The following is a 26017-nucleotide window of genomic DNA, read 5'->3' as shown; positions in this document are numbered from 1 at the left end:
GTGTTCAATGGAAATAGAATGAAACAGTATTTTAAAAGAAATAATTACACCCTCTTATTAAAAGCCTAGTATGGTGATGATGAGAGGGGTCATAAAAATATCTCTTATGCCTCCTGCAACAAGCATCTAAGAAGGATCGTTGCTTCTCTGTTTCTATGAGCAGTTAAATCTCCAGTGCATTCTTTGTATTAAACTATGCGTGATAACACAGATGTCAAAGCTACTGGTCACAAAAGCCAGCAAGTTCACAGAGTGTAGTTCTCTGAGGATGTACCAGTATAGAACCATAGCATGACAACACACAACCTTAAATTACTGCTTTGAGCCAGCAAGAACCTTCTCTGCCCGGCTGTATTGCACAAGACAAGAAATATGCCACTAGCTGCAAAAGTAGATGTTATGGAAGTCTTGATTTCTCAAACAGCATTGTCAGGTGAGTTCTAGTAAGCTGCGCTGGGTGCTTTTGAATTTACCAACCCAGCTAAACAGCCTACCCCTGGCCTGTGGTACCGCCAGTAGAACTAAATGTACATTTCCCAGTACAGTGTCGCAAACTGCAACATCGGTGCAGACCAAAACTGTGGGTTTACACCTGTACACATTTGCTTCCTGCCTTCACGCTTTTCATTTCCCCCGCACCTTGAGATATGAGTAATCCCAAGCAGAAGATTGGAGTAGACGGTTTGGGGTGGCCTTTTTCAAAATGTAAATGGCCATCTGAGATTGGCTTTGCTCACACACTGGAAAACAGTGAATCAGTGCTCTGAGCCTCAACACCACCTTCCCTTGTACGCTGACATATTATATATTGTAATGCCTGCCACTGGCCAGCAACTTTTTGTCTACCCCAAGAGTTGGTGGTTTGATTCCAGTGTGAGTTACAGTAATTTATGGACATTCCTAAGTTACAGTAATTTAAGGAGACTGCGTACAGCCTCTGATGAGGAATCCAGTGCTTATGGAGACAGTGTCCCATGGAAAAAAAAAAAAATCACTATGCCCTTCTGGGTGAGAAATTAATTAAAGGACTCTCCAAACCAGATGTCAGTGATATTAGGAAGCCATTACTACTACTGCATTACTTCTACAGCCCAAATACCAATATCCCTGTTGTAACTGGATCCCAAAGTTTAGATATCTCTCACCCGAATCAGCAAAGATGACAATCAAATCCCTGAGTCATTTTTTCTTCTGTATACCCTCCTGCTCTGGAAGAAAGACTTCAGCTTTATGCTTCTGACCTTATTAGTTATTCTTTCCTTTCTCTTAGTCAAAAGGCTAGCAAGAGATCTGTTTGCCTGTTTTTTATGAATCTCCAAATGGCTTTATCAAATGATCATGGCAGTATTGCCTAGCAATGTGTTCTTTAGTTATTGTATTGCACTGAGCAGCAGCACCCCTTCATCGAATTGTGCCACATATACATGGATTATTGTCAATAATTCATTCTACCAGGTGTAAAAGTTTCTTCTGTAAACTCTTCGAGGTATTATTTCAACACAGAAAACAAAAGACAGAGGAGGTGGTAGACAATGCTTTACCCGAAAAAGAGTTTTGAATCTGACAGATACAAAGAAAAAAAAATCCTATCAAACATAATTCATAAATTATAAACATAATTAATAATAACATAATAAAAACACCACTCTTCAAATTTCAACAACATACTTCTATAAAGAAAAAGAAATTAAATTTCCAGCTGTCAATCTGCCATTCATAAACATTAGTCAGAAATTAATATGCAGATCAAGTATATTTTTGTTGCATATCCATAGTCCAAAGGAACACAATGGATTTTAAATCCAACAGTGAAAGAGAATTCTTTTTAATGTCTGAATTATGAGCACATGCAGTGGTCGCAAATGTCTACTGGAGATATTCTCTGCATATATCTAATCCTCAGCATCCTAACCTTCTAAACACAGAAGCATCAATAGCCTTTTGAGATCTATAGAACAAATATCATCACTACATTAGAGTTGGAATTATAGAGATAAAAAGAATTATATTGGTTTAATTATTAAAATACTTAAATGGGTCAAAAATGAGAAACGTTGAGAAATCAGGTTACAACAAACAACTAAATCCACCAACAACATACCATTATTTGGAAATCTCCTATTAAACACAGTAAGGTGGATCGCCTCTGCCTATGAAATAAAGCATTTTTTTGTATATCCTTAACGGTTTCTGTACAGGAAAGCAAAAGACTTCACAGTGAATACTGATTATTTGCATGGACAAATTATGAGTTTTGTCTATATCAGCAGGATTGGATCATTACTTACAATTAACTATTTCAACTAAGGAATGGAAGATGAAATACCTTTCTTTCCTCCACTTGAGCCCCTCGGAAAGAAAAAGGGCCTTTTCAGACACATACTTCAGAACAATGATAGTATTTGAGGTGGTTGAAATTTTCTCCTCCACCTTTTCTTCTTTTCTTGCAAACCAGGGCAGGAACGACTGTTAACAGGACACTTAGCAGAAGGAGGGGTACGACTGCTGTCCTACTGGAAGCATTATACACGAATTCTTGGCCTACACTATTTATGCCAGTTTCCATTATACAGCTTTTCAAAAAACCTGAAATTTAGTTATCTAGGGTTGAAAGAGGTGGGACTGATGAATCATCTAAAACGAAATAAATGTCTATTTTTAAAATTTCAATAATACACATAGTACTTGAATTTGAATGGGCTAATTTCAGGTATTTCAAAGCAAACTTCAGTTCATGGAACGTGTGTATCTCTACTCAGCATGTTAGCAAAATACTCAGATGGCAGCACAGACAGCAGTCTGAATACAATAATGTTTTCTGGTGAGACAACAATTTATGTAAATAGAAATCATAATTAAAAAGCAATGAATACTTTATCTCAAGGTGTAATTTTAATTCATAGTGAAGGTTTATTAAACACCCATAGGCTCTTTTCAGCACCATCTAACTTTCTTAATAGATCCAAACATGCCTTCCAACAAAGTGCTATAGAGCTACAAATGGACTGAAAGTGCAGAGAATAAGAACTTTTATATATAACTTATATATGAGGGTTTTCGGACAATTTAATTTCATATTATTTCCTTTTCATATACCTGTGATTCCAAAAAAATATCCGTCTTAATAAAAAAATATCAGTTCCACCCCCACCAGCCCTCATATTTATAAAACCTAAACACTTTTCTTTTTATATTTTTCATCCTCCTACAGGAAGGAAGCTGGGACATATAAGACTGATTACGTGGAATTGTAACGGATCTAGCACCATGAAAAAAATACACTGATAGTGTGTTCCACTCTCTGACGCTCTACCTGAAAAAGCATTTGGCTTCATTTTTATCATGTATATAGTAGAGGTTCAACCAAATTACTAAGCTACAGTGTCCTATGTCTTCTATACCGTTTTCTCTGCAAACATACTTAAAAGAGCAGGAACTTATCTCTGTTCAAGGCTCACCAGAACTCTCCAAAAGAACCAGTGTATTTTAACAAATGCACCTTTAAAGAAACATGACATTTGACTCCCCTGAAAAAGAGCAGCACTGATGACTCAACAAATTGATATGTGCCATGAATATATACCTGCCCGTTGCCTTTCTGTGCAGCATAATTCCATAAGTAATGCAGGTTTCATTGGGTAAGATTCTAAGGTGATGTCTTTCAGCAAATTTCAAAAGTGAATAGTGCCATACAAATTCATCTTAGTGGAACCTGCCTCTAAATCTCTAATTTGGGTCTGAATTTTGCTAAGCCTAGGACAGGAAAAGACATTTCATCATGTAGATTACCTAGATTATCCAGCATAAAGGAAATAGAATCATACAATCATAGAATCATTTAGGTTGGAAAAGACCCTTGGGATCATGGAGTCCAACCATCAACTCCACTCTACAAAGTTCTCCCTTACACCATATCCCTTAACAGCACATCTAAGCTAAATACAGTATAAGGCTAAATGTTACTGTGGAAAATTACAGCTTCATGGAACAAAACAGTGACTGAAAAAAATTTATGCACATGAAATATATTTTTCATACTAGTAACTAAAAGTCTGCTACAGGTATGCATCCAGATTGGCTAGTATCTATTGCAACTTCCATGAGCCTCTGAGTCCATAGAATCTTAGAACAAATCCATATTTTAGTGAAACAAACTGAATCATAACCTGAGGTTATCATAACCTGAAATCATAACCTGAAAGTTCATGTTACACAAAAAAAAAAAAGAATGTGGAGGAAAAAGAGGAAGAGAACAGAAATCAAACACAAAAATGAAATGCAAGACAGTGTAATTACTAACAGTTTTCACAATTTCACAACTTCACAAAGTTCTAAGGTAGGTTTGCAAGCACCTGGGGCAGGAGTGAATATAGGGAAGTATAAGGTTAGCATTAGAAAGACACTTAAAGATACTGTGATTTTCTCTTCTATGTATGATACATTCAGAAAAATCCAAGAAAAAGCAGGAAATGCTTGCAAGTTACAGTTATTGCTGCACTATTAATATATCAGTGCTAAAAAGAATTTTCCTTTCTGAACCTCAAATTAGATGACAGTCACTGCAAAATAATCATACACAGATATGCTTCAAATAAAGAGCAGAAAGCAGCCAGACAACCCGTGTTCAGCAGTCTCCTGGGACTTTACCATAGCCACTGATACCATGATTAAAGAGCCCTGTTGGTTATGTTGGTACTAAAACTTGGCACCAGTGAAAAAAGTAAAATAAAGTTATGCTTTGAAATTATTTTGCCCTTCCTTTTCCATGGAAAACAATGAGAAGTATTTCATCTTCTAATCTGAATTCTCATTTATCAACTTTGCAAAACGGCTTATTTATTTTGCAGTAAATCCTAGTGACTTTCAAAAGTCCTTCAAACCATTAAAAAGTATTTCCAAACTAGGATCTAGATCCCTCTGATCATAAACTACCCAAATATTTAGAGGAGCTCTACATTTCCTTGGAATGATTATGTCTATTGAGTACAAGTCAGTAGAAAGCAGAGATACTTGAGCTAGCCTGGATACAAGCAGCAGTATTAACCACATGCATGTGCTTTTATCCCCAAGGAAAAGACACTGCTACAGTACACTGCAATTGGTCTCCAGACTTAAGCTTGCTTATTCAGAACTCTACATTACATACAGACTCTATATTATTTCCTTCCTACTATGCAGAGGCTGCTAAATCAAATCCTACGGGTAAATTGAGGTAGAGCAATTTTTAACTCTTTCACTATTGCTAGAAGAATTTGCTATGACACTGGCATTAGAAATATAACGTAACCATACTATTCTGAAACTCCCTTTACTGAAAAACTTCGATGGCTGATTACAAATCTGTTACTGCATCTGCTGCTTCACACTTTGTTTTATATCGAAACACTTACATGACAGTGAGAGATCCAGCTTGTTTATCTGAAAAATATTCCAGACTCGCACTATTAATAGTCATACTGCAATGACAGAAACTTCCACAAGTCCAAACACTCATAGGATCCCAAAGTCTTTAGGTTAATGATGTTTCACTGCAGTGAGTTAAACAATGAAAACCACGAAACAAACAGGAAGGTTACAACCAGTACACTACATTATGAAATAATATTCTGATGCAATTTTGTAGATTATGTTTTACAGACAGAAATAAACAAAAGAAAAAAATGGCCATGGGAACAACTTATTCATGGTCTTTTATCAAGCAGTTTGCTGAATAACAATTGTTCAGGACTCCCAGAAGACAATCTAAAGACAAACTAAATTCTTGCACAATATTTCAGAAGTATTACTGCCCAGCAAAATGCAGGGGAAGCATAAACAATTAAGTCAAGAGAAGGCTTTGCCTTCCCCCTCCCTCCCCAGCTCCAAAAAAAGATGTGGATTTTAGCTTTGATTTTATTATGAGAGAAAGAAAAAAAATCCAAGATGATTCTATATAAAATTTAAGACACTGTTTCATCTAAATCTGTCCAGCACTTCCCAGGCCCACTCACTACACAAGGAAAAGTTAAACGTGGTTTGACAAGAAAGGAAAAAAAATAAATGCACAAAGATGCCCATTGTTTACTACTTTGCCCACAAATTTGGGCTAGTTCCCAGTGTATACTAGCAAAGCCATCAATCATGGTATCATTGCAGCAGGCTGCCATGATTGAGACGCAGGGAGGATCTCCTCACACCCTTTCCCCAGTAGTTGTACTGTCTGTGCCATCACCGCGCTCATTACGCACAGGAGTGCTCCTCTCTGGCTATAGTGGGAGGTAAATTGTTTTAATCATTCAGTTACAGCAACAGTAGGAAGTAAAGCTGTGCAAAGCAGCTTTGACTTAGAGGAGAATTAAGACCTTAGTGTAAATCTGTTCCTATGATTTGCATCTACGTAAATGTATGTTTTTCTTTAAGCTATGTAAAGAAGAGCTGTTGTTCATACACATGACAAAATCCCTACAGCTTGTTCTATGAAAATTCCTGTGCATTGTTTTTTATGCCAAGACGACTTTTATATGTGCACACACAGAGAATGAGTACGCACACATCATACGCTAGAAGCAAGTAAAGAACATTCTGTGAAACAGAAATCTTGCAGACTAGCTATTAATGAAGTTATAATCTCCCCGAAAATGCTATTTTTTTTTTTACTTAAAGCAGATGTGCAAGTATAGTTCTTTATTAAAAGCCCAATTTCCACTTACAATATAGTGATTGTCTTAGTTACATGACCACAACCAGGTTCTTAGCTGTAAAATACAAATGGAAGCACTAATCTAGATGTCATAAATTAATCCAGGTTATTTATGGATTAAGGCTCAAACTGACTTTGACATACAAAATACTTGAAAAATTATTTTACATGATTATAATGTTGGAATTACAAACATATTATGCATTTGTCCAGAAAAAAAACCACCACCCAAACAATGAACCCTAACCATCTGCTAAAACAGGGTCTGGTCTCTTATATAGGAATGTTTGATTAGCCTTTTCACCTGACTGAATTTTTAATCCTAATACTTTGCTGGTTTAAGGCATTAATAGAACAATTTGTTATTGTTATGTCTGTTGTGCTCCTTTAACAGAACATAATACCTGTATTAATATAAACTCAAGCAATATGAAATGCATGGGATGTTTTTACCAATAAAGTAATTTTCATCAAAAGACTATGCTGGCGTAATACTACGAGAATCAAAGAATAGAAGTTTGTGTACAAGATCAATGTTAGTAACTAACTTTAAACTAGACTTAATCAAGAAAGGATTATTTACTTAGAAAGCATTTACACAAAAAAAGGTTTTTTTCCTGTCAAAATAGACAAAAAATTCTTGATTCTTACAGTATGTTTATGCAAACAAAACTAGAGCCAAAATAAGACTTTCCTTCCTATCGGTATGCCTGATGCATACCGTATCTTCAAGAAGCTATCATTTTTCAATGAAGGAAAAATGGTAACTATTTAGCACTATTTTATGGGGAATACAGGCTGCTTTTTTAAGGGAACAAAATTATTACCATAAAAACACAATAAATGACAATTCAAGCTCATTGTGATTAAAACCACAGCTAACTACTTGAATATCTTGATTCAAGACGCATGCTATTTAAAGAGCTGTGCTTACTTCCAGCTGACTCTGATTCTGTATGAAAACAGCTCCTACAGCAATCGAGGTTGAAATAAAAAAAAAGTTCTACAATTAAGAGTTCTAAAATAGTGTATGCTGTGTACATATCACTCTACAAAATTATCTTAATCTTAAGCATACAGTTTGCTTTTAAGTGAAAATCTTATAAAATCTTATTTCCCTATGTGACTAACAACTTTTTTTTAACCTACAATGTGAACTGTTTTAGGTTAGGGTATGTTTGTAGTCACTTAAAAAACCACCATGTACCTCCCTCTCTGCTTTTTTCTATATAACAGACCCATCTCACTTTGTACACGTCTTCTCCAGTGAACCTAAGCAGCTTTTAAAAATTATGGAGAATGCACTATATCAAAAGTAAACAAATTTCAAAATTTGAAATCCGCTCAAATGGCATTTGTAGAAAGTAAATGCCTTAAGTGGCTTAGAAAAGAGAGAGATGATTAAAGAAAGCAGAAACAGTGGAAATTGTTTTTGCAGGTTTCTCAGTTTACCAGCAAGATTCCAAACTTTTAAATTTTTCTAAACTCCTCATCAACGGTTCATGTTGTGAACCTGTCCTCTGAAAAAAGGGCGAATTAATCTGAAGCCCATCCGGTTTATTTCCTCCCATTTTGTCTCCTCTCTGGCAGGTTATCATCTAGCATTGTTAAAGTTTAGCATCCCTTCTATGTGTTTCCCTACAGTGCACAAAAGCAGTCTGTCACAAAGACTGTTTATTCTCATGAAGAAAGAAAGGGTAGAAGTACATGCTGAAAGTTTCACCTTGGCGGTTTTCACCATTGACCAAACACTTCAGTCTACCTTTTCAGCATGGCCATATCCCAGCTTCCCTTTTACTGGCACAGTTTTGCTGCGTCACTTTCTGCTTAGGCAAACTGTAGTCTTCACGTTCTGCAGTTGCAAAATTGAAGAACAGATCTGTTTGCACTCACACTTCAAGAGGATATCAAAGACTCAATGAAGTTTGCCAGAGGCAGCTTTTGGGATTAGTCTGCAAAATCACCTGTCTATAACAAACTAATTACAATGCTTAGAGCAGCATGCTAATAATTAGCTTTGAAGACCAACCTACTTTAAGTTCTCAAAATGGTTTTCCACATTCGAGAACCAGAAAAGCAGGTGCAGAGTAAAAATTTACTATAAACCCATTTGAATGAACATTAGATTTTATATAGGCCAATATGCCTGCCAAATCTGTGCCTGAGAAACTCTAATACCTTAGCTGTCAGATCAAGCCAGAGTTTTCCCAAGGCTGTATTTGGCCAATGTCTCAGTCTGTGTCTTTACCTGAGCTTCCATCTATCTGAATAAAGACAGAAAGTAACAACTTCTCTGTCTCTGAGGTTTGTTCTGTGGCACCTAGCTCTCACACAGAAGGCTTCTGGGAAGAAAATATGATCCAAAAAGCTCCCTGCAATGCAAAGCTTTAGGTCACCTGAAGAGTTTTCAGGCGATTTTAAAATACTATACTTCCAAAAGGTGAGCCTAGGTATGGTTTCAAACTCAAGAGATGAATGCATTGTAAACTACTGGTTCAGCACCCCTGCACTGATAAATTTTCATCAGGAAAGGAGGTGTTGCTCTTCAATTAGTCAAATGAAAGAGGATTAATGATTATTTGGTAATCCTAACATCCATTCTTTTTTCTGACTTATTCTAATAACAGAACATTTCACAAGCATTAGTGTCTAGCTAGAGTCCGTCCTTCTGTCCCAGCATTGTAAATGCAAACTTCAAAATTTTTTATTAAAAGTATACCAACTCTTATTTTGCTGTAGAGTTTCAATTTTACTGTTAGCAAACTTAAGACTGCAAAGCATTAAAATTTTGTCTATGTGCACATTGCATATAAAATGTAAGATGACGTATCTTTCCATCATTCAAATAAAACTATAAATTCAATTATTATGTTTAATACTCTACATATAAAGAGAAAATACACTGAATAGAAAAAACTTGATTCATGCAAAAATTTAAAAGTTGCATCTGTTCAACAGAAACGCATCATATTCAACACTTGTTAAAATCAGTGGGAATTTCAGATTTTCAGCCCATTTGAACCTCTGGCCATGAGAACATTGAGTTTATATTCATTATTTATTGTACTTTTGTAGCACATACCATTGTTTACAGGGATGCAAAGCCTTATAGAATTATTTTTATTTACTATATTATTAAGTGAGATTAATTTAATTAATTTACTTTACTTAATTTACTATATTCTTAAGCAAGGTTAGATTACCTATCCAATTCTTTTGTATTCCCCAAATTAATGAAGGAATAATTAATTTTTTGAGGGAAACTAACATCAAACTTAGAAGTGAAAAAGGAGAGGTGAGTGGAAAGTAGGAAAGCACCTGGATTTCTGCTTTGTTAGATGCTTGCTGTGGAAACAATCTGCTCAATTTTAACGAGAGCTGACATCATCAGGAACATTCCCTGCCATCATTTCACAGCTAGCTGTTCTTCGCTGATTTTTCTTCTTTTAAAGTATTGAGTTAAAATTTTCATGCAAAGAGAAATTAAAGAAAAAAAAAAAGCTTTTAAGAAATTACAAAGGAAGTAGAAAAATCCTCCAAATGTAAATACTGAGAAGCTGTAATTGGGCTATGGAGATACCCAATTATCTATGCTGCTGCTTTTTTTTTTTTTTTCCTTAGGTTTCCGAATGGCAAGTTTCAGCTCTGTTGAATGCCAGCCAAAAATCCAAGGTGGTATAAAACATTTAAAAAACATTACTTTTTAACAATGCTGAGAAACAGAATGGTACCATTTTAATAGCCATATGTCATAAAGACTATTTTTATTTAGGAAAATCTATTTTAATTTAAACATCATAAGCCCATGAGCTATAACAATATTTTTTTACCATATGCTCTGAATTATTGCAAAGAAAACTGTTACTTCTCCTCCCCCTTCTTTAGAAGTCTGAATATACATGTGTGTTTATGCGTGTGTGTCTGTTTACGGTGAAGGAAGGAAACCACTAAACTCCATTAGTTAATGTAATGGCAAAACACCAAAAAGGACGTCTTCCCTTGGGGTTGCTTTTTATCCCCTATCTTTCACTAGTCCGTTTTCCATATAATCCCCTTCTTGCAACAGTTCTCCACAGCAAGCTGCTAGTAGTAACAGCCATCAACCCAGATGATGTGGAAAGTTGCTATAATTTCTTTCATCTGCTCTTTGCCTGAATTCATGCACTGTATGGTTTGAAGGAAAGTTCCCTTTACCAGGTGCTAAGAAATGGAAATGTGTGCGTGCATTTGTGAGCGCTTACCTGCTCGGTACTGGAAGGAAAATTACAGACTCTCTTCCTCTAAGTCTTTGAGCAGCATCACTAAGAAAGAGTTTTTAAGACCAACTTTTCTTCTGCATCTTTTCCAGTGCAGAACATCAATGAAACAAATGTATGCATGGGGCTGTGTTATTTTTTTTTTTTCAATTTTTATTTCGTTATTTATTAAAGTCTGTGAATAGATATCAATAATGAAATTGGATTTTAATTTCTTAGGGTTTTTTTAATTTTTTTTTTAATATAACATTTAGAAGTTTGAGGGATGATTGAATGGTTACTTCAGGTGCTTAAAACCATGACTATGCACATATGATAATTTACTTCAATGTTAAATTGCAGATGGCAAACATTGCTCACATTGGACTGCCCTGTGAGCTGGCAAAGGATTTTAAAAAAAATCAAGGTTCTTCCATAACTGCTAAACATAAAGCAAACCTGTCATATGCTTACCACTGCTTTACTTAAAGCAAACAGAAAGCCACCCTATGCTAAAAGCTGGAATTTCTTATTTGAAGAGGTTTTACAAATAAATTAGCCTGGCCCTCGAAATAGTAAAAATCATATATGCAACTAAACTCATGACGCAACTGAGAGAAGTCCGAGAGGAAAAAGCGTAATTCACCTTAAAGTGAACAAAAAGTTTAATAAACCAGTAATAAAAAGCAATATAATTATTCATCTGTCGTTTTATAGATTTCAACTAAAAATCACATATATTTCTATGTTCAGAGCTGGGATATAGTCTAAACCAAGAACCTTATACTCACAAAATTACCTCTTCCATAGAAAACCCCAAACAAACAACAAATGCAACAACCCCCCCAAGCTTTATATTCCTAATTAACCTTGCTTCACAGCAGTATACTAAAGAAGATGAGAAACAAAGCAGAATTTGTAGGTAAGAACCTATTTATCTATCCTTAAAATTGTCTTAGACTCCTACTTAATGTAGGAAGCTTTTAGGAAGAAGAGTATTTAAAAGCCTCTTCACCCTTACCTCCAACTCAATCTGTGGCTTGGAAGAGTTCATGAAATTCTGTTTTCTACAAAATGTGGATATGTACGTGGCTCATTGTTGGCTCCTATGAGCTACCACTATGCACCTACAGTGTGAAGATCTCTTCTCCAATACAGCTCTGAGTACAATTCTTGTGAGCAGAGGCCAAGCAGTTGCCACAGCACTGGGGTGTACCAGCTGCATGGCCATGGGACCAGAGGAACCCTGGCCTCCCAGCAACAGCTGAGGCTCACAACACTTGCTCATGTGGGCAGCGTACTTGCCACAAGCATCTAATCCACCAAACTTGGCATAACTTGGTACAACCCTTGACTGATAGAAACATTGTTATCTTAGAAGTAAGTTGTGAGCTTATCAGGAACAGTGTGGTGAGCACGACTAGGGAAGTGAATGTCCCCCTGTACTCAGCACTGGTGATGCCCCACCTCAAGTGCTATGTCCAGTTTTGGGCCCCTCACCACAAAAAAAAAAAAAAAACATCGAGGTGCTGGAGCGGGTCCAGAGAAGGGCAACGAAGCTGGTGAGGGGTCTGGAGAATAAATCTGATGACAAGTGGCTGAGGGAGCTGGGGGCGTTCAGCCTGGAGAGAAGGAGGCTGAGGGGAGACCTTATCGCTCTCTACAGCTACCTGAAAGGAGGGTGTAGAGATGGGGAGGATCAGTCTCTTCTCCCAAGTAACAAGCAATAGGACAAGAGGAAATGGCCTCAAGTTGCACCAGGGGAGGTTTCCACTGGATATTCATAAAGATTTTTACACTGAAAGGGTTATTAAGCATTGGAACAGGCTGCCCAGGGAAGTGGTTGAGTCACCCTCCCTGGAGGTATTTAAAAGACGGGTAGACACAGTGCTTAGAGATATGGTTTAGTGATGGTTTTTTCCAACCTAGGCAATTCTATGATTCTATTACATGAATTATTGTGACTTACTTATCTTCCAATTACATGCTGTCTTTTACTTACTAATTTCTAAAAACCACTGTTCCTTTCGAAATATTCTGTGCTTTATTTTCTGAAAACCCCTTCATCTCTACGTCTTTGTAGGTACCAAACATTTGCAGATGCTATTTGTGATTCACGCAGTTAAACATTCACGGTATTTAGAAGACCAACAAAATTGCAACGTGTACTATTTGTCTATGCAAAAAAACCCCCAACACTGTTAGAATCATCTAGGATTTTAACTCACAACATCTAAATATGACCACTAGGAGATTCAAACAGAATCCATGAACGATTCAATTTTGCTATTACTTGTATTGATGGTTTCTATTGAAATACACATTTAGATCCATACCAATCAAAATAAGTAACACCAACTGAGTCAAACCCTAAGCACATTCCTAAGTAAAATGGACGAAACTGTAAATCCTTCCTCTGTATTTAGTGCTTGGTAAACTTGTGGGCAGGGACCATGTACAGACTTCCAGAAGGACTGAAGTCTGTTCCTTTCTGAGGTAACAGTAGCTCTTGTAACATTCTGCAAGCACAATTGTGATGGCTCCATGCTCTGCCCATAAAGGACCCATATGTTAGCCTATTCAGAGGGATAGCTATTTTGGGGTAAATGGAAGTTCGAAGGTCAAATTGTTCTTACTATTCGTTTCTGTGGCATGCAAAAACATTAAGCATATTAGCAAGGATATCGTCCTAACTTCTCTCTCTCTGTATCCAGTTTGTTACTGCTTACATGAAACTCTTCAGAATTATTATTAAACAAACTAAACCTGCTCGTCTAAACCAAACATCTTTGAACTTCAGTCAGACCCCCTCAAACAAATAAGCTGTTTTGAAAATTATTTCCAGGGCGATGCCTGTTGCCATAGAGATGACATTAAGTGAAAAGGACAAAAAATATAGAGGGTGATAAACTGCATGGTTGGATGACACACTTGACTTCCAAGTCTGTGTTCAAATGAGGCATACATGCCAAGATTTTTTATGAAAGACAAAATTAAAATGTATCACTATCAAGCTGTAACTGACAAGGTATTGTGTGGTGGCTGTTAACATAATGCTCCATATATTTATTGTTTGTCATTTTTCTGGCCCTGATAAAGGTCTTTTACAGCTGTAAATCATACCATTAAATCTGCCACTAGAAACAGAGGCTGTTTGGGAAAATGAAAAGAAAAGAAAACACAGAACTGAATCACTACTTACAGGTTTCTGCTTCATGACAGACCTTAACTATCACATCAGAGATGACATTTATTCTTTGAATTTGGCACATTTTCAAAAGTCAGGCTGTTGGCTTATGACCTAACTTGAGAAAAATTTCTCTTGAAGGCTAGGCGGTTTACCACGGCAATGTATTGTACAGACACAATATACAATTAAGTATATATGGCTTAAGACAATATGAAGTAATTCACTGTTTTAAAAATACTGATTCACTCACAACAAACATTTATATTTACAAAATTAGCTTTCTCTCCACATTTTGTTTATGCAGGGGCTAGCATATTTTCATGATGATCTTGATTGGTATTAGTTATAATAATAAAAGGCAGTAAAGCATCTGCTTAGGGTCCTGCATGAACACTTTGATCAACATCTTCCAAACACACGCTTAGAGACATCTAAAATTGACAGGAACAACACAAAATGATACAAAACTTGGTAGAGATCCGATGGGAAAAAAATGATGCGTGGCACACAGAGGAGAATACCTTCTTAATACTTTCAATATGAAAATTGTCTTCCTAATCCAGATCACAACACAGACCACAATCCATATCACCTACACAGACTACCCTGCCCCAACACTGTCCTGTAGCAAGTGACAGAAGTAAGCAAAATGACAGCAACAACAGAATACTCCTGTATAAAACAATACAAGTACAAAGTGATGTTTTATCTTCAAGATAAACACTATATAGGTTCTTAAAACCTTTCAGGGCAACTTTTTAAGACGGGCTTCACAATTTGGGACTAAGAATATAGTCTCAGCCCATTAAATGGCAATTTTGTCTATGCAGGATGTCAGCTGAATTAACAACGGAAATATTATTGGACTTCACACAAGTGTATTTGATAGAAGACACATCAGAAGAAAGGCGGGCCTGGAGAACAGCCAGAGACCATTCAAGTCCCTGGTATAAGCAATAGCATCAAAAAGATGGCTACGTTTAGAACCAGCTAATCAAAGGAGACAATTCTTCAGACAGGAAACAGTTGAGTCCTCTTTACACATTAGAAAGATGTTGCGCATTTTCTACTTGAGCCAAACCACCCCTTTTAAAAAACACGCATCTTTCAAAAATTCTTGCTAAGATTACGCTTGTTTTCACTCTATCCCATTAAAACATCACGACGTATTTTGTGTGATCTGAAAGAAAAGTACATGATATAAATGCAATGCATAGAGCAAGACCGCAAGACAGGTGAGGCACAGTGCCTGTGTATAATACATGCCTCTCATTAACTAGAAACAAAGCATAAAATCAATTAAGGTAATTCTGCCTGGAGCTCATTCTGAGAGCTCCACAGAAAGTTTTACTGAAATCCCAGTTACACTCTTGCTGAAAACAAAATTGGTAGTTAACACAATGTCAGTTATGCATAATTTAACTAAGATGATGCCTTTGATATTGTACATACTGACAAAATGCTGCATGGGCGATAACAAGAACTGCTGCAGGCACAGGAGGATAGACAGCTGTGTGCTTAGTAATCAGAAACTTTTTGAACATCTGACTATAACTAGGTACCCTTTATGGCCTACTCTTATTAATGAAACGTTATAAATTTTTTATTGGATTTGTCAGTTAAAGTTAAACAAATAAACAGCCTATTGCAGTGTGAAACCACCTGATTTTATTCCCCTTGTGAATCAATGACCTTTGATGAATAAGCAGAAAGGTAAGAAGGTGTAGATTACATAATTTAGAGTATCTCAGGTTCATTTGTTTGCACAGAAAATTGAATGTTCATATTTCATTCAAAATTCTCTTCAGAGAAAACAATTTTCTTCATAGTATAATATTCAATAGTTTTCAATGCATTGGTGAAATATGATCACTCGATCACCTGCATTTCTTATACTTTCCCAGGCTATTAGAAAGGATCTTTTTTTTCCTGTTTGTCCTTAAAATTCTTCTCAAATATAATCCTAGAGTCAGCTTAAGTGTAATTAACACCAAGTTTTTATTTTAAACACAAGCAACAAGGGAAAAACACAGCTATTAAACCATTTCTGCTGGTGTTTATGTATCAGATATTTTTCCCAGAAATATTTTCCTGCTTTAGCGAAGAAAAAGCATTACAGTTTATTGCAAAATTAAGATATACATGAAAGCTATGCAGAACAAAGTGTGGAGGGAAATATATTACTAAAAATATGCCTCAAATCTCTGAGGAAATCTAATTTATATGGAAGATTAGACAATTTAACAATAATGTACCTTAAGAAAGGTACATTGCAATGACTGTATCTCACCAGTGATACATAAGCACCATGAAGATTCTGCTCTGTCACTTATCTAGCCATTAATTCTAAACACTATTCTAATGCTTATTCCATAAAGCAGCAGGTACTTCACAGTACTTTATCACTAAAATTGAAGAAAGGGACTGAACTAGTCAAAGGTAAAATCTCTTATAAATGCAAAACCTAGAGTGAAGAAACTGTCATTTTTAGGAACTGGCCTTTCCCTAGCTCACTCATTAGGGGTAACACTGATACTACATTCTGTTACCTTTATACATTTTAAAATGTGATGTAGCTGAAAGAGACACTGGAAGATTTTAACATAAGTGACAGGCACATTTACTTCAAGCAGCTGATAATCAGTAATCAATGATATAAAGGAAAAAACTGAAAGTGATCACTGGAATTAAATAATCCTAACCAAGACGTGTCATCGAACTGACTATTTTGTCAACAAAATATCTTCCTACTGTGGAGCTATAGAGAGAATCTATGTATTTATTTACTGTTTTAAGACAAATGCCAGTGTGAGTGAAATTCAGTTCTCAAAAAGTCCAGGCAAAACATCTGCGTACATCCTGAGCTCCACTTAAACTCTCATTTTGAAATAAATGACTGCAAATGAAATTAATTTTAACCAAACTTTTAAACAACATATAAAAGTAATAATAATTAAAATTGTAAATAAGCTTCCTTTGCTGTAGATCTGAAAGGGGCCAGTAATTCTCAAACAGCTTCTGAAATCTCACCTCTTTTGTAGTCTAATTGGTTACATCAGTAAATTGCTGGGTGAGTGCTTTAAAAGGACGCAGAACAGGAATAGAAATACAGCTTTATGGGAAGTGAGGTGTGAGGCCGTTAAATGCATTCACTACATCAGAATGTTTTTAATCCTACTGACCAATTAAGTAAAAGGCAGCTCGGAGCAGGCAAATATAATAGTCCTGTTGCCGACTGTAATAACAGATATGGCCAATGCGATAAAATGTCAACATTAATTGTTAATTAACTTGATGAAAATATTTCTTTAGTGACAAATTCTTGAATGCTTCTCCAAATCACGTTAGAGGAAAGAAGAAGAATGAGCAGACCAGTCCAAAATAGAGCAATCTGAATATTAAGTTTTAAAATCCCAGTCAAGGCAAATTAGTAGATTTATTTCAAGAAAAACTACATTGATGACTTTTGTGCCCATTTCTGAACAAGAGTATTCTTACTTCGGATACTATGTGGCCTTATTTCCTACTAAAACTATAAATTACACTAACTTAGACTCTATGTTTAAATCTCAGAAATTCCAGAGCTTGCCTACAATTGATGCCATGCATTGGGTTTATCAAAAATCACTGTAAATGTTTTTAACTTGGTCAAAATACCTATCTTGTTTAGGCCCACTTTAAAGAGCATTTCTTGCTACTAATTAAACTTCCTACAGTATTTCTAAGTTCCTAATTTAACTATGTGAATTAATTAGATCTCAGCTCTACTCCCAAATTCCTTTAATACCACTTCCTCTCCCTTTGGTTGCTCCACATGGAAGAAGAAAGAATATGTACTTTCCTTTATAGAGCGGTCTGAGATCTATTAAAAGAAAACACTGCATAAGAGCTCCTTATATTCAGAAATAAAAATCAGCTTTAGTAATTAAAGAAAATGCTTGGTAAGTAAGGTTAAGGCATTTGTGGTAGATTTAAAAATCAGAAACAGCAAAACAGCACATTTGGGATATGTAAACATCAAATTCGGTATAAATGAAGCATAACGAGCTTCCAAAGATGCTTATGGAATAGAGACTAGGCCTAGTTTACACAATATCAACTGCCTAGCTAGTTTGTTTTTAAGATGAGAATTAACTCAGGAATTTGACTAAACAAACAGCAAGGGATCCCCTTCAGAGATTAACTATGAAATAATTCTGTTTCCTTTGTTCAATAATCTAAAACTGGTCACTGTGTTATTGATCGGCATGAAACATGTTTGGATAAACCTGATACGGATCAATGTCAAATACCAAGTCTGACAACTCCAAACTTTGTGATACTAATCTGGTATGGTCAAAAAAAATTAACTTTAAACTTTTAACCTCAGCACACCAGTGGTCATAGTGTTCTGGCTCTGACATTGAAAAGCTATTTGTGTAAGTGAATAAATATTTATCGTCCTATGTGTACGTGGAACATATACTGGTGACTTACAGCCTTAAACTAGAAATTGATCGCATATGCTCTTCACTAAGTTCGTAGTTGTTATTAATATAGGTCATCCTAATAATGAAAAACATTAATTTGAATTTATACATGAACAGTAAGTGTATTGCTTTTAGGGCTTGGGCACTTAAACAAAACAGTTCTCTGAAATGGATTGAATGAATAGTCCCTGGTTAACTCATGTTAAACTATCATTAATGACGCATAGGTATAAGGAACATAAACTCTTTACCTAAAAGACACGAAGTAATAGAAAGATGTAAAAAAAAGTGAGATAAAACAAAACAAAAGGAAAGTTAATGAATTGCTTTCTATTATCATAGTTGTTTGTGCTTTCTCTACTGACATTATAGTTTATTAAAGGTTTATTACTTTTTGAGCTACTCCAATAACGAGGATTTCCCCTCCCCACCCTTTCTTCATAGAATGAGTATCAGAATTATTCACTTGTGGTTTGAGGAACAATATGACAATCGGTCCAAAGTAGCCCAACAGAACAGCCTAAAGCAGGAGAAAAGCAGACTGCTTAGAGGAGCCTTCCTCTTTTTAATATTTTAAACACTGAGGACTGTAGAATATTGAGCAGATAGCACCTCTGTTCTCAGTCAGTATAAACCCAACTTGAAATAGGACATGCAATAGGCCAAAACAAGTAACTCATTTTTATAGTTTAAATGATACGTAGCTGTCCTAATTCTCATAAGTGAATTTTAACAACAAAATCACCATTTGCGCCGATGATCAGGTGCGACACAAGTACAAGGAAACATAATGTCTTCACTTTATACAGTATTTCATGCAAGATCTGGTATACATTTATAAGTACAAAATTTTTAACTTATGAAAATGTTCCCATGGAAGTTTAATGGAGCTACTTATAAAAACCTTTCAGAATTTGTAGTACAGATGGAACTGCCCATAAGATACCTGAGAAAACTAATGTTTACACTTACAAAAAACAGATTAATGCAAATTTCAAAATTATAAAGATGAAAGAAGTGGTTATTAATTTCCTTTCCATTTTCTTTAATTATCACATTTTATAAAAAAGACCAGTTTTGTCTGAAAAGGATGAAGTATCCGTAGTACAGAAAATTACATTCTGGCAGATCCTTAGTAATGGTCCTGTAGGTGGTCGACAATAATTTCCCAAATAACAGCCAGGAATCTGAATTTGAAAGCAAAAAACCTCAGGCCCGTCTTAAAAACATTTTCTCTCTGTTTGCATCACAGCATTACATATCAGCTCTCACAGAGATTCATGGCAGCAGCAAAAGATCATGACCATCTATTAGTTTAAGTAGTTCAGGTATTTAAAAGAATACACTTATTCATATAAAGCACATGCCCTGAGGGACACGGAAGGAAAATAAGGAGGATGCCTAGAAGGCAAAGTTGAAAACATTCTGTGTACAAGAGCTTTGAAAGTAACATCCTCTTGGTTTATGATACCTTCGATTCCTTAAAACTAGCAGAATAGAAACAATTTGCTGTGACTTAAAGAATTCTAAGTAAAACTCATTATAGGTATTACTCATCCCTAAAAACTGGTTTCTTCACTATTGCTATTACATGTATACATACAAAAAGAACACAGGTATATAGCTATATACATATATCTGAAGCAAGATGGATGTATTCTCCTCAACTAGAAAAGAAGAATATATATTAACATATGTATATATTAATTTGTCTTAGTTCACATTGTCTGATTGGAAGTTGTCAAATAAAATGTTATGGTCAGAACACTTATTTTAATTTCTTTTATTTATTATTTGGATAGATTTCACCGTACTGAAGTCCTACAAGAGAAAGTATTACGGTCACATTTAAAGAGAATACAAATTTAGGAACCTCTAAAGCTAATGAAAGAACAATTGTGATTCTGATTTTAAGAACAAATTGTAATACTCGGCAACATTATTGTGAGACTAAGTAACAAAACCTAATAAATATTATAGAAACTTTTTAAAACTGAAATTACACACTGTACTCACTACTTGCTTAGTTATATTCAGCTGCACATCTCTTGCTGTCAATAGGAACAATTACACATTCAGCTTTCTGCAGAAGAAAGGAAAAAATATACATTTGAAGGAAATTTACTGGACCACCACTAGGCTTTTGAATTGGAGAGGCCTTTGGCCATCAAAACCATTAAAGAGTAATGTTCAAGCCTGCTGGAGACTGGAACTTTCAGGTCTACGTTCTGTCTCATATCAAACACAGATAAGTGGTCCCCTGTAATTTTTATGACTACGGTGTCAAAAGTCTTCCATCCAAATCGCAATAAATATTGTAATGAAGTCTGGAAGCAAGGCCATTTGTACTTGCTCGGGGCTGAGAATTAAGATAGCCTGTTTCTAGTTAGACAGTCATTAGAAAGATCTAACGTCCATGGTAAATGGTTTCCTGTTCTGAGTACTTAAAACTAGTTTTAGTAAAATTGACTTCCTGAACGATTTCTTATATCTTCTCCAATATATGAATTTGATTTTTACACATTTTTTAATGGTAAGTTCTTCGCAGACTGTCCCATAAGTAAGTCTGCTTACTTCAAATGAATTAAGAGCCTCATCCTGTAGGTAGCTCTCTATACTCACATATTTTTATGTTGATCCAAAGCAAGTTATATCAAAATACAGCACAATGCGGAAACATGTTACCTAAGACTTTGGGGAAACAAGATGTGATATATCCTCCTCTACTTTCTCTAAAACAGAATGGGTGAAGATCTATCTTTTTTCCCCCTTTCAATTTCACTCATTATTTCAATTCACAGCAATAAATTAACATTACATTTGTTAAAAAAAATAACCGAATTTAGCTCAAGGATTTACAGATGCATTTTCATTAAGATTTCAAACCTAGTCTCTCTGCTTATGAATTTCGCTTAAACATTGAGGAAAAAAGGTGAAAATTGCCTATATCTAATATAATTAATACAGAATGCAAACACATGCAGTTCCCATAATACTGTGAGATGATTCTTCTGAAAGATAGTGTGGTAGATTTTTTTCAATCAACTAAGATTATTATTATTTTATACAAAAACATAAAACAAGATTAGCTGACAATGTAGTTACAGAGAATGAAGCTCTCTATATGAGAATGTATATTATAATTATTTGAAAACAAATTGAGAGTATTTGCTAGTCAGATTGGCCAAATAAAACGAGTCACTTTGGAAAACTTCTCCGTCATCCTGTTTAAGATCCTGTTAAAGACTGTAAGGCTTTGGGTAGACGGCTTACAAGTATTTTGATTCCTAATTCCCACAAAGTGCCTACAAATTCCCATTAGGACAGCTTCTGAGACACTATTTTGTGTAGGTTTGTACAGGACTATTTAAGAAAATGGAATCAGACACGTTTGATTACAAACAACACCCACAGGCAGGAGTTCTATGTCTAAGTACATTTGTGGATGAGCACCCAGGTGTCTACTGAGAATAAAGAAATGTTATAATTAAAATAATAAACTCCCTTGGTCATCCCCAAATTGCCAAAATCACCTGTACCAGCTTTCTGCAAAATAAATCTTAACAGAATATTTCATGCATGTGAAGTCAGAAAACCTGAACGTGAACTTTTCATTCATATGCTCTGTCCACGTTGGTGGACAATGCACTCGGTTCTGGACTTTGCATTTCTGTGTGTAGCATTCATCCACTACAGTAAAGAAAAAAAAGTCTGTAAGTAGTAAATAGACATCACTACTTATACTTCTATACCCGTTCAAATATAGATGGTGCATTTAAATCTGTATTTGATAGAGTAAATATTGCTTTTTGTGTTCCTTGACAAACCCCATGAATTATTAATTTCTGCCATTGTATTCACTGAACAATTGTAATTGCAAGTAAATGCTGAAGTTAATGAAAAAATTAAGGAAAAGGGTTTCTTTATAAGAATTAATGAAACATTTCCACAAAATCTTTTCATATACCAGTAACATCTCATAATTCTTTATGAAGCTGCACCTCCATCTTCAAAGCTCATTAATTATAAAAAATGAACACTCACTTATGAAAGGTTTTGGGTGCTATTTAAAATCAAAGCACTGGTTGAGATAAGCACTTGGGAACGTTCTTCATTAAATATGAATAGTTCATTGATGTCACTTTCACCTTAATCTCAATCTTTAACCTTTTATCAACAAATTGGCATATACTACTGCCTGGACAGTTAATTGCTTCTTTTTAAGTTTGGGGTGTGGTGGACTTTTTTGTTTGCTTGGGGCTTTTTTTATTTGTTTTTTTTTTTGGGTTCTTGTTCAGTTGGTTGACTTTTATTTTTTTTTTAATTGCTGAAACTGCTGCTAAGATTTTACTGTAGACTGTAAGATGGTTGAAGAGTTCCTTTTCACTGACAGTTGACAATGTACATGAAAGCACATATGCAGCAGCTCATCCTTGACAGCCTTCTGACCTCAGAGGCTGTAGTAGTGGCCAGCATGAAAAATTGAAATACTTACAGTTTTTACGAAGATAACGAGCAGATTTGAACTCTATGTCAAACGCTACTACGAGGAAGAATCACCTTCCGCTTTCCAAAGTTTTTGCCTCTGTAGAATAGCTGAAGCATTCTAACCAGCCGATCTGCTCTGCCAAGGCACTTTTGTGAAAGGCAATACCCTAATATTACTTTGAATAAAACTGACATGATATTTGAGAAGTTTTTATTCTACGTATCCATGATTGGATTTACAGCATGTAAAGAATTATTGTATCCCTTCATTTCTATTGTTAGTGGTACCTTTTCAAATATTCCTTGAATTATGTTATTCTCTTCCCCTCCATATATATCTTTAAAATAAGAGCTGTCTATCAACCAGTACAGTACTACAGAATTTTCTTCTTCAGAACCTTCTAAAAACGCTGTTTTATCTTAGTTTGAGCTCTCTATACACAAAGGGGAAAAATACATCAACTCTGGTATCAGCGTTCTCCCATTCTGTAATTTTATATGAGCACGACATAATTACAAGAAAGTACTAGTGAAGAATGTGCACAGGATCATTGCCAAATTCTTCAGAGTTGCGGGTATTAAAATACCATGTTATAATACTTCATTTGAGAAACACATATATCTTATATAGATGTCTACCTATATTGAGATGGACATCTTTTGTGTACTTACATATTAATAAAACCTAATAAATTATTAACGGTGACAGCCAGAAGCTTGAATATTGGTCTGCTTGAAAGTACATAAATGGCTCAGACAATCATCTTCTGCTAGAACTAGGAAAACACACATACACACACACCCCCATTGTTTGCAGTTACAGAACTGAAGAGGTTGGCTTAATCTGAAGGTAATATATGCCTTTATTTGTCAGCAAGTGAATTCATATGGACTTCATGTGCTCTTATTTCAGAGAAATACACCTGCTGTGGGATACTTCCAGTTATGTTAGTGATCTATGATGAAGATTAGACATAATTATGTTGGTAGGATATGCTGTAAATGACAATCAATGAGCATGCCCGTTTTCTTCTAGATGACAATTAGTCAGAGACGAAGAGAGCCACAGAACTGTAAGCAGTGCCTTCATTTTAGTTTATGATTCAGTGGTTTGTATTTTAGGATTTTTTACATTTTTGCCTCATGCAATCACATCAACTCCCATTACCAAACAGGGAGATGCATTAACAAACTTGCAAAGAACTGTCTTCTACTTTCGTAGTTATTTCAGGATGAATACTATTAAAAATATGATCAAATTGCTTCAAGGAATGTGTGTTGTAAAAGAATAAATAGGCAACTTTCCTAAAAGTCCTGTGTCTAAACCAAGTTTAATCTATCCCTGAGAAATGGACCAGCTTTATTCAAGAATACTTAGACACTACACTCGAAGTTATCACAAATCCTTCTAAAATACATGTCAACCACTTGTTGGTACTTGAATGACAGAGAAAACACCACACATCAAATTGCTACCAGTAAAAAAATATGCTTTTTTCTAAGTGTTTAATAGAAAAAAAGAAAACTTACCACATTTTTTCTGGACTACCATTTTACTTTGGTACACTCTAATTAAAAAAAGGAATATAGAATACAGATTCTGTATTAGTAAGAGGAAATGTGTAGTTTCTCACACAGCTGTATATATCTTCAACTGTCTGTAGATGTGAACTCACATTTTAGACCACTACACATCTAGAATCATAGAATCATTTAGGTTGGAAAAGACCTTTAAGATCATCAACCATAAATACGAAATCACTTGGTTGTAAATTCAAACTTCAAGTGCATGTTAGAAATTAATTTTAATATGTATCTGTTTGAATCAGACATGCAGGATGAAAATGTTCTCCATGTGGTTTTTTTCCAAGTCAGATTCAAATTTTTTTCTGGTTTGTGCAGAAGACTGGTTTATGGCGATTCGAGTTAATGGTGGTTTAAAGCCAGAAGTCTCACTTCAGACATTCTCCCAGAGAAGCAGTACATGAAGGCTAGATTTCGTTAGGACAACAAAGAGGAGACACAAATTTTTCCATGTGAAGGAAAGCATTTCTATACATTTTCAATGCAGTGCATTTTATTCTTAGTTGTAGAAGGGATGCTTCCTGACTCTTGAATAGGTAAGATGTTGACAGTATACACAGAATTCCACCTAAGCAGAGATGTAAGACTGTGGCCGCAACAACAACAATTTTTATATGCAGAAAGCTATCTTCCACAGTAAAGGTAACTGGAATCACTGTTTTTCTACATGTCTGTCTCTTTCTAAGAGGACAAAGATCACTTTTCAAGAAGAGCTATTACGGCAACAAGGCACGTCATCAGATGTTATACTTACCATTAGCCCTTGACAGAGGCAGAAGCTATGGAACTTTTTGTAACACTGACAGAAGTGACAGAAGCTACGATACAAAAGGCATTAGTCAGACAGATAAGCTTGTTTGGAAGTCTCCAAAAACCCCAAAGACTGAATGGGTCTGATCACGAAAGTAGGATTAAGAACTATATTTGGACCTAATTTAAGTAGGTGGGCAGTCGTACACAAAGGTATTTCCCTGCTTAGAAAGGCTACATTTCTTGTTTAGGAACTCTACCCTGAAAGTATCCTTTATAAAATCCAAGCACCTAATACATTCTGTATAGAAACAAGAACTTCTTTCTGAGAGCAGCTTCCAACTGAAGTAAGTATCTGCTTAAAAACTTCAACAGCTTTTATAATACTGTTTGCATGAATAAAAATTCTTAAATAAAATAACCAAGTAGGAAGTGTATATTTTATTTACAAGTCATCAACAGGCATCATCGCTTGCTATTATAATTCAAGGACAATCAATGCTATATTATTTTCATTAATAAAAAATGAGTCAATAGGCACAAACTTTTAATATAAGCCTAATTATGAGTGTCTCTTTGCATGAAACTAAAGATATTGAAAATGTTGACATTGGAGATGTGC

The sequence above is a fragment of the Rissa tridactyla genome, chromosome 4 (genome assembly GCF_028500815.1).
Source record: "Rissa tridactyla isolate bRisTri1 chromosome 4, bRisTri1.patW.cur.20221130, whole genome shotgun sequence".
NCBI classification, from domain to species: Eukaryota; Metazoa; Chordata; class Aves; order Charadriiformes; family Laridae; genus Rissa; species Rissa tridactyla.
The sequence above is the reverse complement of the archived record's forward strand: the minus strand, read 5'-3'. Positions refer to the sequence as shown.